Genomic DNA, 17,841 nt, shown 5'->3' with positions numbered 1-17,841 from the left:
CCCCTCACAACCTTGGACATTGCCTCTAAGACGGCTGTCCAGACTCCAGCAAGTTTGGCACAGGCGCACAACATGTGGGTGTGGTTGGCTGGGCCCCTCTGCCACCGTTCACATTTATCCTCCACCTCTGGGAAGAACCTGCTCATTCAGGTTCTGGTCAGCTGCACTCTGTGCATCACCTTGAGCTGCATCAGTCTGAGCCTTGCGCAGGAGGAGGTGGAGTTAGCCCCCTCAATGCTTCACTCCAGAGTCCCCACCCTACCTCTGTCCCCAGTTCGTCCTCCCATTTTTGTCTGATCTCGTCCAGCGGTGTACGAGCTCTGTCCAATAACTGTCCGTATATTTTTCCACATAGGGTGCCTATCAGGTCCTCTAGTAGTGTGGCTTCTGGGGCCCTTCTGTCTCTTTGCAGAGGAAGTGGTTTATTTGGAGGTGTCTCATTTCCAGTCCGTTTGCTAGTTTCCATTTCCTCAACAGTTTGTCCAGTGCCCTTTGTAAAGGTCCCTGGCTGTCAGTGTGCCTCCGTCTTCTGAAGGTGGTATGTAGCATGGCTGGGGGGGGGGGGGGGGGGGGGGGGGGGGATGGGAGTGCTGCTGTAGCCAGGCCCGGAGGGTTGTTCCTTTACAGGATGCCTCCTCCATTTGTACCCAATCTGTGCTTGGTTCGTGTACCCATCCCCTCATTCTTTCTGCCGTTGCTGCCTAGTGATAGTATTGTAGGTTCGGTAAAGCCAAGATTTTCCTTCTTTGCAGTGTTGGTTTGGGAATTTTCGGATTCGTACCCCACACACAAACCTCCATGATTAGACTGTCTACATTCTGGAAAAAGGCCTTGGGGATGAACATCGCTGTGGATCTAAGCAGGAAGAGGAACCTCGGCAGTACGTTCATCTTGATCTTCTGCACCCTCGCCGCCAGGGAGAGTGGGAGTGAGCCCCACCTCTGAAAGTCCTTTTTTACTTCCCCCACCAGGCTGGTCAGGTCCCACTTGTGGATCTGTGTCCAGTCTCTGGCTATCTGGATCCCCAGATAACAGAATCTGTTCTGGGCCATTTTGACTGGGAGCCCCTCCAGCCCTGCCCCTCCCCTTTTGGGTTCACTGGGAATGCCTCACTTTTGCCCTAGTTAAGATTGTAGCCCGAAAAGGTTCCAAACTCTTTCAGGGTCTGCAGTATTGCCTTCAGTCCCTCCTGTGGCTTTGAGATATAGAGGAGCAGGTCATCTGCATAGAGTAAAACTCTGTGCTCTCTATCTCCTCTCCGGATTCCTTTCGTATCCCGCAGGGCTATCGCCAGGGGATCGAACGCTAACGCGAACAAGAGTGGGGACAGGGGACCGTCCTGTCTTGTTCCTCTCTGGAGCTGGAAGTATTCAGCGCTGGTAGTGTTAGTTCAGATTCTCGCTTTGGGGGCGTTGTACAGGAGCTCCACCCAGGCGGTGAACCCTGCTCCTAGCCCAAATCGCTCCAGTACCTCGAGGAGGTAGTTCCATCCGACTCTGTCGAAGGCCTTCTCTGCGTCCAGGGAGACCATCACCTCTGGTGTTCTGTCCCCAGGGGGGTCATTATTACATTTCAGCAGTCACCTGATGTTCTCTGTGAGCTGCCTACCCTTGACAAAGCCTGTTTGGTCCTCTGCGACCACCTCCGATACGCAGCCCTCCAGTCTTTTGGCCAGGACCTTTTGCGAGTATTTTCACGTCCACATTCAGCAGTGAAATGGGTCGGTATGACCCACGTTCCGTCGGGTCTTTATCGTTTTTAGGTATCAGTGAAATTGTGGCCAGCGCAAGCGTGGGGGGGAAGTGTGCCCTTGCTAGTGAGTCCGCGAACATGTCCCTTACGTGTGGGGCCAGGACGGGTGCAAATCTTTTGTAGAAGTCCGCCGGGAACACGTCGGGTCCCGGTGCCTTCCCCGCCAGCATAGAATCATAGAATTTACAGTGCAGAAGGAGGCCATTCGGCCCATCATGTCTGCACCGGCCCTTGGAAAGAGCACCCTACCCAAGCCCACGCCACCTCCCTATCCCCATAACCCAGTAACCCCACCCAACCTTTTTAGACACTAAAAGACAATTTAGCATGGCCAATCCACCTAACCAGCACATCTTTGGACTGTGGGAGGAAACCAGAGCACCCGTAGGAAACCCACGCAGACTGGGAGAACGTGCAGACTCCGCACAGACAGTGACCCAAACCGGGAATCGAACCTGGGACCCTGAAGCTGTGAAGAAACTGTGCTAACCACTATGCTACCTTGCTGCCCGGCATGGAGCTGATGCGCTCCATGATTTCTCCCAGGTCTATTGATGCTACCAGCTCCCCCCTTCTGTCTTTCCCCCACAACTGGTAGTTCCAATCCGTCTAGGAACAATCCGTCTAGGAACTGTTTCATCCCCGAGTCCCCGTTGGGGGGGCTCCGAGGTGTACGGGACCCGGTAGAAGTTCTCAAATGCCTGTTTACCTCCTTTTGATTCGGTTACCAGTCTGCCTCTGCTATTCTTTACCTGTGCTATTTTCTTTGTGGCTGCGGAAATCCCCGACATTGACACACACCGACTGATAAGGGTTTCTTTCTCAGCTGGTGAGCCAATAGGCGGCTAGCCTTATCTCCGTGTTCGTAGAAGGTCCCTGTGTCTGGCGGAGTTGGTACGCTGCTTTCTTGGTGGATTGCCGGTTAATGTCCATTTGCAGCTTTTTCCTCTCCACCAGCTGCTCTACGGTCGGGGCCTCGAGTATTTTCTGTCGATTTCCAGAATGGAGTAAACCAATTGTTGCCTGGCTACCCTCTCATCCCTATCTCTCCTTACATTGTAGGCTATGATCTCTCCTTTAATCACGGCCTTCAGTGCCTCCCACAATCTGGAGGGTGAGACCTCCCCTGTTTTGGTTGTTACTAACATAATCGCCTTTGGCCCGTGATGATTTTTGGCAGAAGGCCTTGTCGGTCAGAAGGTCTGTGTCCAGCCTCCATGTAGGACGCTGGGCACAGCCTGTCTCCAACCGCACATCCATGTAATGTGGAGCGTGGTCGGAGATGCCGATAGCGGAGTATTCCGCTCCCGTGATTCCTGGACGCACTGATTTCCCCACTGCAGAGAAATTGATACGGTTGTGCACTTGTGAGAAATATGAAAATTCCTTTTATCCTATGTGTAGGAAGGTCCACGGGTCCACTGCCCCCATATGCTGCATAAAAGCTCCTAGTTCCCTAGCCATGCCAGACCTTTTCTCCTTTCTGGGGTTTGATTGGTCGGTCACTGGATCCTGTACGCAGTTAAAGTCCTCTTCTCTCCCACCCCCCCCCCACCCCCGTTATCAGTCGGTGTGTGTCAATGTCAGGTATTTCCGCCATGGCCTTCTTTATGAATTCTGTGTTTTCTCAGTTGGGGGTGTACATATTTACCAGTACCACTGGTGCCCCTTCCCAGACACCATTGACCATGATGTACCGTCCCTCTGGGTCCGTAACTGTCTTGGTTTCTGTAAACCTTGTCCTCTTATTGATTAGTATTGCCACTCTCCTTGCCTTCGCCCGTAACATAAGTGGTATGGCTGTCGCACCCAGCCCTTCTTTACTAGCAGACGGTCCTTCTCCCTCAGATGCGTCTCTTGTAAGTAGATTATGTCTGCTTTTAGGCTTCTTAGGTGGGCGAAGACTCTGGATCTTTTCACATGGCCGTTTAGTCCCCTTACGTTCCAGGTAACAATCCTGGTGGGGGGTTTCTGACCCCCCCCCCCCCCCCCCTGGTCCTGCGGGATCACCCATACTTAACTGGTGGACAAGCCCCTGCACTCCAGGGTTTGTTTCCCTTTGTTCGGGGGCCATCCAAAATGGTCACAGTTGCTGCTCTCACCATGAGGTCAGGCCCCAGCGCTCCAGGGTTTCCCTTTGTCCAGGGGGCACCCAACATGGCCGCCAACTCTGTGTACACCACGTGGGTGCGCCCCTGCGCTCCGTGGTCTCCCTCTGAGTAGCTGTTTGTGGCGCCATATTGGTCCCTCGCCCTGCTCCATGCCTGCTGAGGCCTGTGTCCATTCCGCTCCTCTACCTCAACCTTCCCTTTGCTTCTCTTTTGTTCTGTGCTTTCCCCCCCCCCCCCCCCCCCCCCCATCTGCATTCTCTACGTGTCTTTCTTCCTTGTGCCTTTGCCTGTCCTAGTGTTCCTACACAGTGATAATCCAGTGACTGCAGCATGATTTGTGGAAACCTGCTGATTTTCAGCCATGGAGACTGTAGGTGGTCTTGTAGCTCTGACGCCAGAAGGCCCATCTTTGCAATGTACTATCTCACCATGGGCAGCAACAGTCCGGACCAGCTGGCAAAGCTATGGCACTGGTGGTGGGGAAAGTTGTGGGAGGATGAATGCTGTTATTTTGAGAGAGGACAGCAGAATTGTGCTCCAAGAAAACATTGCTACTCCCTCAGGTTGGCACCTCAGTAATCCAAGTTGGGGACAAATTGCTGGACTGTTGAGAAGTCCTGCAAGCTCCTTTTGAACACTGGTATCTGCATCCAAGATGGCAGCAACCTGGGATTGTGTGGGACCAAGCTGAGATTGCATGAGAGCAGTACTTTAATAATCTTTATTGTCACATGTAGGCTTACATTAACACTGCAGTGAAGTTACTATGAAAAGCCCCTAATCGCCACACTCCGGCACCTGTTCAGGTACCCAGAAGGAATATTCAGAATGTCCAAACAACCTAGCGGCATGTCTTTCGCGAGTTGTGGGAGGAAACGGGAGCACCCGGAGGAAACACACTCAGACACAGAGAGACCGTGTAGACTCTGTACAGGCAGTGACCCAAGCCAGGAATTGAACGAACCCGGGACCCTGGCGCTGTGAAGCATCAGTGCTAACAAATGTGCTACCTTGCTGCCCTTGAGAATGTTCTGAACCTCCAGGGCTGCAAGCTAACCTTTCATGTCTTCAGTCTGAGCTTCCACTACAGTATCGAAATGTTGGGTGGCTTCTGCTTGTGCAGCAATGGACATCAAGTCACCAGATGCTAATGGAGTTGGTCAGCGCTCCATGTTGGAGAGGATGGGCCCCAAACTCTGTATAAAGCCCTGTGCCAAGTTGGTGTCATACTCCTCCATGCTCTTTGGACATTGGGTATAGGGTTTCTGGCAGGTCTTCCAATGCAACAAGCATGCTGGTGAGATGCTGGCTGTTTAGCACAGGGCTAAATCGCTGGCTTTGAAAGCAGACCAAGGCAGGCCAGCAGCACGGTTCAATTCCCGTACCAGCCTCCCCGCACAGGCCGGAATGTGGCGACTAGGGGCTTTTCACAGTAACTTCATTTGAAGCCTACTTGTGACAATAAGCGATTTTCATTAAATTTCATTTAATTTTGTATATCAAACGGCCTTTTCTTGTACACCTCCCCATTAAAGTCCTCACCTTAGTCTTTTGCAGCAGAATCTTAGGGCGTAGAGACATCAAAGGAATCCGTGTCCAATATTGAAACAGAAGAAATCTTCTGCTAGTTGCAAGACAAAGAGATTGAAATTATATAGAGGGTTATGGTCTACTCCTTTCAACTAAAAGGTACTTCATTTAAATTACCTGATAATTTGAATACTGTGCATTCGTGTTATTTACATTGTTTATTTCAAATGATTGGATCATTTCATGTTTTAATGTAAAGAAATGGCCTTGATTTCAAATGATCAGATGGTGATAAATGGTAGCATTGAATAATTTTGTCTGAAATTCCCGTTACTTTGCGGAATTTTACCTGCTTAAAATAAAATAGTAGATGATAGAACTTCATACAAATGCATTAACAGTTACTATCTAACAGTTCCACAGTGTAATTTCAAGACCGAGGAGAATAATTACAAAATAATTATGGAGATTGGTGAATGCAGATACATAATTGGGCACTAACAAATGGAAAAAATACTTCCCTAAACAGTTATTTGTTGCAATGACAAGTTTCTGCTCGGGTGCAGGTCGTGGATCCATGTGAATGGAGACAATCGGTTTCTTCATAGATGTAATTTCAAAATAAAATTGTTTCATGGATCTCCGATGTTTCCATAGGCAATTGTAGAGAAAATTGTACCAGAAAAGTGCACACAATCGTGAGTTTCAATCTAGTTAAAGATGTGTCACTAGTGTAGAACTGTGTCAGAAGCTAAGCCTTCCCAAGGAGCAAGCAGCTGATTTTATTTTGTCATTACTATTAACATCAAGCCAATAACAAAAGATAACTTCAAACCTTAAAATTAGAGATGGGAAAGTTGGCATACATCACTTTCAGGTACGGTACTGAAATGTGAAACCAGTAGTATGGGCTGTGATGTAAAATGCTTGTTTCATTGAAAAGAGTATCCAATTTCTAATTTATGGGTTAGTTTCAAAAGAAATGCTCACATTGTTTGTGAACCCACAGGCTGTATGAAGTATAGTGACAGTTGTGAAGCCAAACACAACACCACCCTTGATTCGGTGGAGTAGACTTTGACTTTGTGCATTAGTGTAAAACTGGCGATAGTGAATCAGCAGCTTGCTTTATATCTCTCCTCATTTTTATTCCAATTGCAATCAATGGGAATAAAAGTCTGGAGCAATGTATCGCTGGCTACTGATTTGATGTCACCCTTTTCTCATTATCATATAAAGTCAAGGTCTACCCCCACACATGACTGTCACTGCCTGTCTGAAATCAAGATATAAAGGAGCCCAGAGCTTTCTCAAACTCGACATTGTCAAAACCAAAACCACCCTGTTTAATAACTGTTGTAAACTCTTCTCCTTTCCTATTGCCCCACACTCCAGAACCCACTCATTGCCCCGCATCCCGAACTCGGGGCTGGTTTAGCACAGTGCTAAATCGCTGGCTTTGAAAGCAGACCAAGGCAGGCCAGCAGCACGGTTCAATTCCCGTACCAGCCTCCCTGAACAGGCGCCGGAATGTGGCGACTAGGGGCTTTTCACAGTAACTTCATTTGAAGCCTACTTGTGACAATACGCGATTTTCATTTCTCTCCATTGCCCCACACTCCTGAACTCTCTACATCGCCCACACCCCAGTCATCAGCCACTTGAATACCCAAATACCGAAGCCTTATCCTGGCCAGCTTGAATGTTGGGGCTCCCGCATTCGCACTCATCCCCTGGGCATTCATCCGAAACACCTCATTTTCACCACATTCAGTTTATACCCAGAACATGCACCAAACTTTCCCAATAGGTCCATTATTTTCCCCATGCACTCCAGCAATTTTGAAACATCTGGCAATAAATCATCAGCATACAGTGACACCCTATGCTCTCTACCTCCCCTTACAAGGCCCTTCCACTTTCTTGAAGCCCGCAACGTGATGGCCAGGGGCTCAAAAGCTAATGCAAACATAACATTCCTATGCAGCCTAAAATACACCTAATTCATCACGTTTGTAACATTGAACACTATTGAGACCACTAATAATAATAATAATCTAGTAATCTTTATTATTGTCACAAATAGGCTTACATGAACACTGCAATGAAGTTACTGTGAAACTCCGGTACCCGTTTGGGTACACTGAGAATTCAGAATGTCCAATTCACCTAACAGCAAGTCATTCAGGACTTGTGGGAGGAAACCGGAGCACCCGGAGGAAACAGACGCAGACACTGGGAGATTGCAGACTCCGCACAGACAGTGACCCAAGCCGGGAATCGAACCTGGGACCCTGGCACTGTGAAGCAGCAGTGCTAACCACTGCGGCCCTAACTATTCGGTCCATGGAATTTTGGAATAGGGCTGGCACAGACATTATTCCGAACGGAAAGTGCTTGTACCTGAACAGTCCTTTGTGTGTTGCAATTGTTAGAAGAGGTGGCTCAGCTGCTACCTTCATCTGTGAGGCACGATCAATTTGACTAAAGACGAAAGTTGAATCCAAACTGAGGCTTTATTGCTATCAGATATGTGGCCTCCCACAGCAGCTGGCGAAATGGCTGTGAGCAGGAGGACACGCATACTTATACCCCGCCTCCTGGGTGGAGCCAGCTGGCAGGGGCCACAGGCGAACCTGTAGTGCAGGTTCTACCGTACATCCTCTAATAGAGGTAGAACAGTGGTTTACCACACTCTGGAGATATGCTTGGGACAAATCTACCTTACAGAACTGTTGTCCACCTGACAATCCAGCAACTATTTTTAAAAAATAAATTTTGAGTACCCAATTAATTTTTTCCAATTAAGGGGCAATTTAGCGTGGCCAATCCACCTACCCTGCACATCTTTTGGGTGGTGGGGGCGAAACCCACGCAAACACGGGGAGAATGTGCAAACTGCACACAGACAGTGAGCCAGGATTGAACTTGGGACCTCTGCGCCGTAAGGCAGGAGTGCTAACCACTGCACCGCCGTGCAGCCCTCATCCAGCAACTATTAATGGTAAGGGATCCTGGTTGGCACACAACACTGGGTTTATCATTTTAAAGTCACCGCAGATTCTTATTGAGCAATCTGGCTTGATAACTGGGACAATTGTGGTTGCCAAATAACTCATCATCACGCCATCTTTGATAAATTTTCCAAGTTCCACTTCAAATTTTGGTTTGATAGCATATGGCACAGTTCTTGCCTTTAAGAATTTAGGGGTGCTATCAGGTTTTATCTGCCTTGGCACCGGTCATGTCCCCAAAAGTGTTTTCAAATATCTTGTACTTTCCTAAAAGTTTCCGTAATGCGCTCGTTCAATCAACCAATTGGTTGACAGTTTTGTTTGATTTTATTGAAACCTGTTCTTCCGAATAATGCAGAAAAATTTACTTTTACTACATGTAGTGGCCATTTTTCAGGTTGATCATTTACTTCAGCTTGCACCAAGATATAACCCTTTACTGTAACCACCTCTTTCATGTAAATTCTCAAAATTATATCAATTCTTGATGCAAAATGTTAAAATCATAGATATTATATAGAAATTTACAATGTAGAAGGAAGCCATTCAGCCTATCAAGTCTGCACCGGCCCTTGGAAAGAGTACCCCACTTAAGCCCAGGCTTCTACCCGATCCCTGTAACCCGACCTAACCCTTTGGATACTAAGGGACAATTTAGCATGGCCAATTCACCTAACCTGCACATCTTTGGACTGTGGGAGGAAACCCACGCAGACACAGGGAGAAAGTGCAAACTCCACACAGACAAACTCCACACAGACAAGTCACCCGAGGCCGGAATTAAACCTGAGACCCTGGAGCTGTGAGGCAGCAGTGCTAACAATTGTGCCACCGTGCCGATCAAGCTCAATAAAATAATATTAAAAGATTATATCAAACCGTTTTAATGGTACGTTCTTCAGATTTTGTTGATATAAATTTTCAGAGATGAGAGATACAATGGCTCCGGTATCCACTTCCATTTAAATTTTGTTCCCGTTTAGTTTTGGACCGACCCAAAACCTCAGAGATACAGCGGCTCTGTATCTACTTCCATTTTAATTTTGTTCCCATTTGGTTTTGGATAGACCGAACACCTCTGTGTATCGCATTACATCGATAATACGCCGAGTTTTAGTTCTTTGATCACTGAAGACATTGTGCCTTCCTGGGTACTTTCACTGTCTTCGGTCATACTGTAAACTCTTTTTGTGGATTTGAGTGCGTTCTTTTTACCCATCTTCGAGGGTTGAAGATTTTGTCTGGCCCAGCACGCCTTTGTTGTGTAACCTTTCTTGCCACAATTCTGACATTTGTTTTCTCGGCACCAACATTCCTGTGGACAATGCCCCACCTGAGCACCTATGACATGCTTGCATGTTGAGAGATCTTTTTTCTCAGAATTCAGCTTATTTATTTTGACGTCGGCTCCAATTTGGGAAGTTTCTTGTGCTGCCCATTCCATAGACACTGCTATTTCAACAGCACTTTGAGTGTTACAGAGCTTTCTATCAGCAATTGTCTCTGGATTCTCTTATTTCTCAAATGAAAAATGAAATGAAAATCGCTTATTGTCACAAGTAGGCTTCAAATGAAGTTACTGTGAAAAGCCCCTAGTCACCACACTTCCGGCGCCTGTTCAGGGAGACTGTTACGGGAATCGAACCGTGCTGCTGGCCTGCCTTGGTCTGCTTTCAAAGCCAGCGATTTAGCCCTGTGCTAAACAGCCCCTAATCTGCACATAAGTCTGTCTCACTTGTCCTCAAGGGTCGATCCAAAATCTCAATGCTTTGCTAGTCTCCATATTACTGCTACAAGTTGTGCAATATTTTCACCTTCTTCTTCACTACGTCGATGAAATCTGAATCTCTGAAAGAGCACCCATCCCAGGACTAATTCGCCTCCCTATCCCCGTAACCCAGCAACCCCAATTAAGCTTTGGGAACTAAGGGGCAATTTACCAGGCTTTGCAGGACGGACAAGACTTTGTAACAGGGTGAATGGATTCCGTCCTATTACACTAGAAAGTTGGAACGCTAATTTAATCCAGTATCCTAATTGCAATAAAGTAGTGTTGGAATCTCTTCAGATGCCTGGTTTCTCCATTATGGAGACTAAGTGCTGCTGCCGGTGGAGAATCCTGATAATGCATTTTGCCATTAGGAGCGCCGGCGAGGAACAGTACATGTCATGTAAATGGGCCATCATGCAGTCCACTTGCAGCCCGCCCGAGACCCAGCCCTGCAGGCAGCTGATTTGCTGGGGTTGGATTCAGAGCCTCACAACCTAGAGTAGCTTTTAAGTACTCCACTTAACACAGGCGGTAATTCCAGCCAAGAAAATTGCTGCTAAAAGACCTGCACCCAGTTACCTGGAGTTGGAGATCGACCAAATGCTGCCCACCATTGAGGAGAGGAAGAACACCCTCTTCCCCACGGAGGGGTGGCGACTCAAACCCCCGATCCTAAATGAGGTCTGGGGTGAGGTGGCAGAGGCTGCAAGTGCTGGCAGCCTCACCAAGAGGACCAGAATGCAATGCCATTTAAAAAAAGGAGGAACCACTTCCGCGCCCCTGGCATCACTCCTGTCCCTCACTCCTCACATCTGCCCTTAATCCCCTAGGAGGCCGATAGCACCCCACCTGCCTGCATCTCCCTTACAACCCACCCTCTTTGAACCCACAGCACATGTATTGCCCTCTTTGGCCAGGAGTTTTGCGCGCACATGCCACCAGCTGCAATGCCTCCACAAAATCTGCATCCCAGCTATGTCCTTTCTATGTCCCTACTGTAAGGGTCCTTCCTGCTTGTTCTTGTTTATTCCCTTATTTCCCTTTTCTTTTCTTTTTGCCATTACAATTTTGATCCATGGATGATTTATGGAAATGTTCCTTTTTTAAAAAAGTGGCCTTTAATTCAAGAAGAGGATTTTGGCAGCATGAGAGATCAGAGATGATTCGATTTAATTGATTTGGCTAATGGCCAATGAATTGGCCCAAAAGGACTGTTCCCTGCCTGGTACAGGTAGTGATTGGATATCATCTCTCTGGAATGTTGTTCAGAGCTATGAGATTCCATTTTGATTTCACTTTTGGTTCTGGCAGCAGAGGTGAAAGATCCAACTAAATCCTCTCGGGAAAACTGTTTGTAAGCCTCTCCAAAGAAGATTCCGTTAACTCTCTCTCTCCATAAGCCTGTGGGTGTTAGATTCCTGAACACTGGGCATGAGGGCAGGTCACAAACATGAGAGCAACGTCTCTGTCTCACCAGGAAAATTGAGTATAGGCTGTTTTTAAATTTAAAAAAAGGACTGTGATTCCAAAGCTACTGTGGAGACATCTGAAGCAATGATGACATCTGAAGCATTTACATGTTTTCTTTCCCTCCCCTCTGTATTTGTCTTTCGTGTGTGTGTAGAGGGTAAGGAGAGGCAAGTTACAGTGGGAGTTAGATATTTATTGATATTTACCTAACTACGTCTGCTGCGTTTTTCACCATTGATCCTGTTACAAATAAACAGTAATTGTGTTTCAGCTTACAAACCTGGTGACTGTAAATTTTGGGCATAGATTTCCTGAATTTTTAAAGAATTATTGGTTAATTCCCTTGTGTTGTGACTCTGGGACACGAGGGGCTGGAATTAACCATGCACTTGCCCAGGGTGGCGTACCACCAAGGATAAAGTGGGCCATAATAGCTGGGAGTGCCAGAACAAATGAAGGGGTATTCAAGATATTTGGGTCCACACTCCCGCTGAGGAAAGAGCCCAGAAACCCGAGGGGAGGTAGAGGAGAGGGCAGTGGCAGGAATGGAGTTTGGCAGGAATGGAGTTCGGCATGCACCAAATAAGTGAGAGTCCAATGCAATGCAAATGTCCCTATAGCAAGTGAGTCACCCCTCTCCCACAGACCTGTCCTTCCCAACATATGAGTCCTTGCCCCTTGTCTTGCAGGATCCCCATCAGACGAAGCCAGGCCATCCAGCATCGCTGGCCCGCACCCCCCAAAAACGCCGGAGCACCATTCCTGGGAAAACACCGCCGTCAGAGACATGGGGCGGGATTCTCTGCGCCGAAATCGCGTGGGGGCGGAGAATAGGGCGTCAGACACGCCATCAGGTCCGACACCTTCCCGCGATTCTCCGTGGAACGGAGATTCGCTGCCAGTCGCGCCGCGTGGCGATTACCCGCCAGCAGCTGGCCGAGTTCCCGACGGCTTGATTCTAGCATGGTTCCACCCGGCGGGAGCTCGGATGCCGGCTGCGGACGGGGATCTGTCGCCAGGGGATCCTCCAGGACAGCCAGGGTTCTGATTGGGGGCCACTGATCGGCGGGCGCGCGAGATCTGGAGGGAGGCCTACATTGTGGGGGCTGGCTTGCTGTGTGGGTCCACCATGTTGCGCGGGGCTGCCGCCGCAGGCGGCCGCCATGCAGCATGCGCGGACCCACGGCCAGAAATGCAGGACCTCGTATCGGCAGCCGGAGCTGCGTGGAGCACTCCAGGGCCCTGCAAGCCCCCTTTAAAATGGAGAATCACTCTGGACTTTCTCCAAGAGTGATTTGCGCTGATTTTCGCGCGGGCGTGAGGACATAGCCTCATTTTCAGAGAATTCCGCCCATGAAGTCTTGCATGCTTCTACCCTCACAGAAAAGTGGCAGGGCATGGGGGCAGCAGTGTGAGCTCACCTTGTTTGCCAGCATGCCCAGCGTTCATCTTTTCCCATCACACCCCCTGCCCCCAACATATTTGTACTCGCGAGAAGGAATTGCCAGCACACACACTCAAGTGATCATCCGGGCGGACAGTGGTATGTTATCTTAAAGGCAAGAGTCGGACCCTGTCAGACGATGATGAGCGGCAGAGCTTATTTCACAACGAGTCATCATCATCCTTCCGCAGATGAAACCCACTGTGGTGATGATGGTTTAACTTTCGGATGGGAGAGGTGTGGTAGTGAGAGGGAGTGAAAGGCTAGGTGGAGGGAATGGGTAGAAGGACTAAGGGAGAGGGAAGGGTTCAGAGGCTCTGGGGAGGGTGTATTTTGGGTGGGGGTAGTGGGTGTTGAAGTGGGGGGGGGGGGGGGGTGAAAAGAGGTGGGAGAGAAGCAGCGGAGCTGCCGGGGCTTTGCTTCTTAGTTGGTAAATAAGGAAGGTTTTTTTTTTTTGATTTGATTTATTATTGTGACATGTATTAGTATACAGTAAAAAGTATTGTTTCTTGCATGCTGTACAAACAATGCATACCGTACATAGGGAAGGAAGGAGAGACTGCAGAATATAATGTTACAGTTATAGCAAGGTGTAGAGAAAAAATCAACTTAATACGAGGTAGGTCCATTCAAAAGTCTGATGGCAGGAGGGAAGAAGCTGTTCTTGAGTCGGTTGGTATGTGACCTCAAGCTTTGGTATCTTTTTCCTGACGGAAGAAGGTGGAAGAGAGTATGTCCGGGGTGCGTGGGGTCCTTAATTATGCTGGCTGCCTTTCTGAGGCAGTGGGAATTATAGATAGAGTCAATGGATGGGAGGCTGGTTTGCGTGATGGACTGGGCTACATTCACGACCTTTTGTAGTGTCCTGCGGTCTTGGGCAGAGCAGGCTCCATACCAAGCTGTGATACAACTAGAAAGAATGCTTTCTATGGTGCATCTGTAGAAGTTGGTGAGGGTCGTAGCTGACATGCCAAATTTCCTTAGTCTTCTGAGAAAGTAGAGTCGTTGGTGGGCTTTTTTAACTATAGTGTCGACATAGAGGGGACCAGGACATGCTGTTGGTGATCTGTACACCTATGTAGACACTACGCTTCCTGAAGTCGATGACAATCTCCTTTGTTTTGTTGACATTTAGGGAGAGATTATTGTCGTTGCACCAGTTCACCAGATTCTCTATCTCATTCCTGTACTCTGTCTCATCATTGTTTGAAATCCGACCCACTACGGTGGTGTCATCAGCAAATTTGAAAGGTTGTCCTGTGTGTGGAAGCCCTGTATGATATGTTGGCCGGCCTGCTAGCTCCTGAGCCTCGCCCGGAACCTACTGGACACCATCATCGTCTTCCTTGTCAGATGAGGCCTGCCGTTCTTCCTCCTTCTCCAGAATGTTCCTCCACTGCTGCGCGATGTTATGGAGCACGCAGCGACCACAATGCTCGAGATCCTCTGAGGGCTATACTGGAGAGCCTCAGTACAGCGGTCTGGGCATCGGAAGCGGATCTTCAGAACGCTGATGCACCGCTCAGTGGCATTGCTGAGTGAGCATCATTATAACAGTTCTCCGCCATGGGCCCCCACACAGCATCATTAGCCATGATCTCAGCAGTTGGCCTTGTCGCCCACTAGCCAACCCCTCATCCGAAGGAGCGCCTTAAAGGTGCTGGGAACTGATGAGTGTGCCAGGATGTATGATTCATTATTACTATCCCAGACCAGACCTCAACAGTGGCCAGGATTCTGGAGAGAAACCCCAATATTTTATTTTAATTTTGTAAGACTATAAAGAAAGGATATCTTGCTCCAAGAGTGATTTCATGCAAGATAGGGTATATTAAAACAAACTTTATTACTAACACAGTATTAAAATATCTTTAACATCAGACAACAAAATAGCCGACAATTACCTCTTAAATAATCCTAATCAATACAGTGACACAATAACCTTTAACTGCGATCTTTATTTCCACTCAAACAACAAAACCATCTCAGATCCCAATCCTCTTTTAAATACAGTTAGCACTCAGGAATACTTGCAGTATAGTGATGTCTTAAATACTCCACTTTGAGAAAAAGAGATCTTTTGAGACTGCTTAAAGAAAAATACCTGATACCGTTTCAGAATAATGCAGAATCTCTAGCTGTATTTCTTCAGAAACCTCAGCATACCTTCCAGCCAAAAACGTTAAAACTCTGAAAAAACCTGAACACCTGACTGCTGCAACCCCTGGCTCTTCCATTAACTACATCCATCATCTTACTAAATTAACTACTCTGCAGGGAACTCTCTTAATATAAATAAAAGTTCATTGGTCCAAACATTTACAATGCTTTAATTGCACCTATGGCTCCAAAAAGCCTAGCTGCCTTGCAAACCAGGATTTTTAAAACACTATTGCAGCAGTCTTACACACATTTACCCAGGCTTTTAACTCTTACTGGACAAAATACATATAATTCAAGGCCCGGAACTCACTTTTCCCCCGGAGATGTACCCCGCTCGTGGATTTCCCGGCGGCTTGGGTGGCTGCAATGGGAAATCCCATTGACAAGTAGAGTGAGTAGAGAATTCCACCGCCAGCGAATGGCGCGCTGCCGAGATGCATGCGGCTGGGAAACCGGAGAATCTAGCCGACAATATTTGAAATTCCTACATTCATCACAATTGTGCACATTGATTGGATATTGGGCGCAGGCGTGCATGATGTGCAGCTGCTGATCACACATCAACTGCACATTGATGGAGTAGAAGCCCTTCCTATTGATGAAGGGTACCCCATGTTGAACTGCGACTCTGAGAGCGACATGTGTGCCATCGATTGCCCTCTGGACCTGTGGCATTCCAGCAATGAGGACAGATTCAGCAGCCTGGGAATCCAGTTGGGTCTGGTCCAGGTTGAAGGTTATGTATATAGATACCCAGGTGCATAGGGCATCCGTGACAGCGCGGATGGACCCATGCACGAACGTTTGGGAAATCCCATACATGTCCCCACTTGAGCCCTGGAATGAGCCAGATGCATAGAAGCTGAGGATCACTGTCATCTTGGCAGACACCAGGAGTGGGTGTCCACCATACTCCTGTGGTGCCAGATATGCCACCATTTGGCATAAGTGGTGCACGGTCTCCCAGGTGAGCTGGAGTCACCAGCGAGAGCAGCTGCCAAGAGATCAGGGCGCCATTTTGAAAGGATCTCAAAGTGAGCTTGTGGGGCCCCCACACCTCTACCCACGGACAATGCCACCCCCCCTCGCAGACATGTGCATTACACCCCCTGCAGGTGAGAACATCCCGCTGTGGGGTTGCTGAGGGCCCCCCTCCCTCTCAGCCACCCCTTTTCAAGAGCCCTCCCTTTCAGGACCCCCCCCTTCACACCCTCACCTTTCAGGGTGCCAGGTTGGCACTGCCAGGGTACTGCCCTTTCCCCGACCATCCCGGGTGCTCCAATTACCTCAAACTCCCGGAATGGCCATCGCACCTGGTCTCCGCTTGTGGAGACCAGTACTAATTGGCACCTGGTTGAGGCCTCGCTGGTGACTCCAGGGCGCTAGGAGAATGCGGTCTCCAAAATGCCGCACATAGTTAAATGAGCCTAATGGCTCATTCAAATATGATTATCTGGATCACGCCGAACAATCCAGAATGCACCGGATTCTTCAGGTTGGGAAACTTTCAAGTGGTTTTGCACATGTCGCTAAGCTCGATTTGGGCCTCTCCCGCTATGTACCAGGCGCAATGCGATTGAGGCCAAGTGCAACGCAGTGATAAAATTGCACCCCAAGTTAAGGAACAAGATAAACTTTATGGGCATGATTTTCCCACCCCATTGTGTCCTGCACTGAACCCGTTGCACCAGGTGAATAGCCCGCGGGAGAGGCCAAAATTGATTTTCTCGCCAGGCATGAACCATTTTGCAATTCACCCGGTTTGCTTCCGATTGCAAGATCCGGATCTTGCCCAAAGATAGCGAGAAGCTCATTAAGCCTAATCTGCATTCATTTCGATCTCATTAATGACGTGAAATGCAGCCGCTTCCCGGGTGTCACCCAACTCCAGATCAAGAAGTCGCGCGGGTGTCATTTAGCACTTCTCTACAAAAACGGGAAGCTGGCGCAATGCTATCGAGGGGAAGTGGGGAGCGAGTAGCCATCTTCATTTACTGACATGCAGCTCAAGGGCACCAGAGCTGCTGCCCCAGTGCTTGGTGGAGGTGGAGGCCTTAAGCCATTTTAAAACATTGTGGAGACCTATAACAGGGGCAGCTACAGCTGCAGCCTGTCTGTCCAAACTCTCCAGGATAGAGCCTTATTGCAGCTTCTCTCATGAAAGTCAATTTCACCCCGTTTTGACAGTGAGCTGCCTCGGGCTTCACAGCAGAAGGCTGTCTCAAAGGAGGAATTAACCTTGTTAGTTGTGAGAGGACCTCACACTCCTGAACTCCTCAAAGTGCCTCCTCAAAGGAACAGGTGCAATGTCTGAGAGGATGACTAGTGGACTGGATGTCCTGCAACCTTTGATGCCTAAATAGTGTGCCTGAACTGTAGGAGCATCAGCACCATAGAGGGAGCTGCCAACAATTAAACAGTAAAGAACAGAACTTCACGATGAGGACCCTCTTGCAAGCACAGCATAACTATCTGGATGACCGGTGAACAACTTAGCATGACCTCCCTAATGTTTCTGGCAGAGATCTAGGGTCTAGGGGTTCCTGACTGGCTGGGAGTAAGTCTGCAGAGCTAAGTTGGATGGCT

At 48.5% G+C, this 17,841-nt stretch overlaps 1 long non-coding RNA gene across 3 annotated transcripts in view; it reads left to right on the top strand.

The window, feature by feature from the left end:
* LOC140386691 (uncharacterized) overlaps window positions 1-17,841 on the top strand; it is a 289,681-nt gene that overhangs the window by 11,309 nt on the left and 260,531 nt on the right. For 2 of the 3 annotated variants that reach the window (XR_011933652.1, XR_011933654.1), the window contains exon 2: window positions 5,411-5,552. The exons of the other annotated variant lie outside the window; for it this stretch is intronic. This is a non-coding gene — a long non-coding RNA (uncharacterized lncRNA). The remainder of the gene's footprint in view (window positions 1-5,410; window positions 5,553-17,841) is intronic. 3 annotated transcript variants of the gene reach the window in all.

This window comes from Scyliorhinus torazame, chromosome 12 (genome assembly GCF_047496885.1).
Source record: "Scyliorhinus torazame isolate Kashiwa2021f chromosome 12, sScyTor2.1, whole genome shotgun sequence".
NCBI lineage: Eukaryota > Metazoa > Chordata > Chondrichthyes > Carcharhiniformes > Scyliorhinidae > Scyliorhinus > Scyliorhinus torazame.
This window is presented reverse-complemented; position numbering and strand designations above follow the sequence as displayed.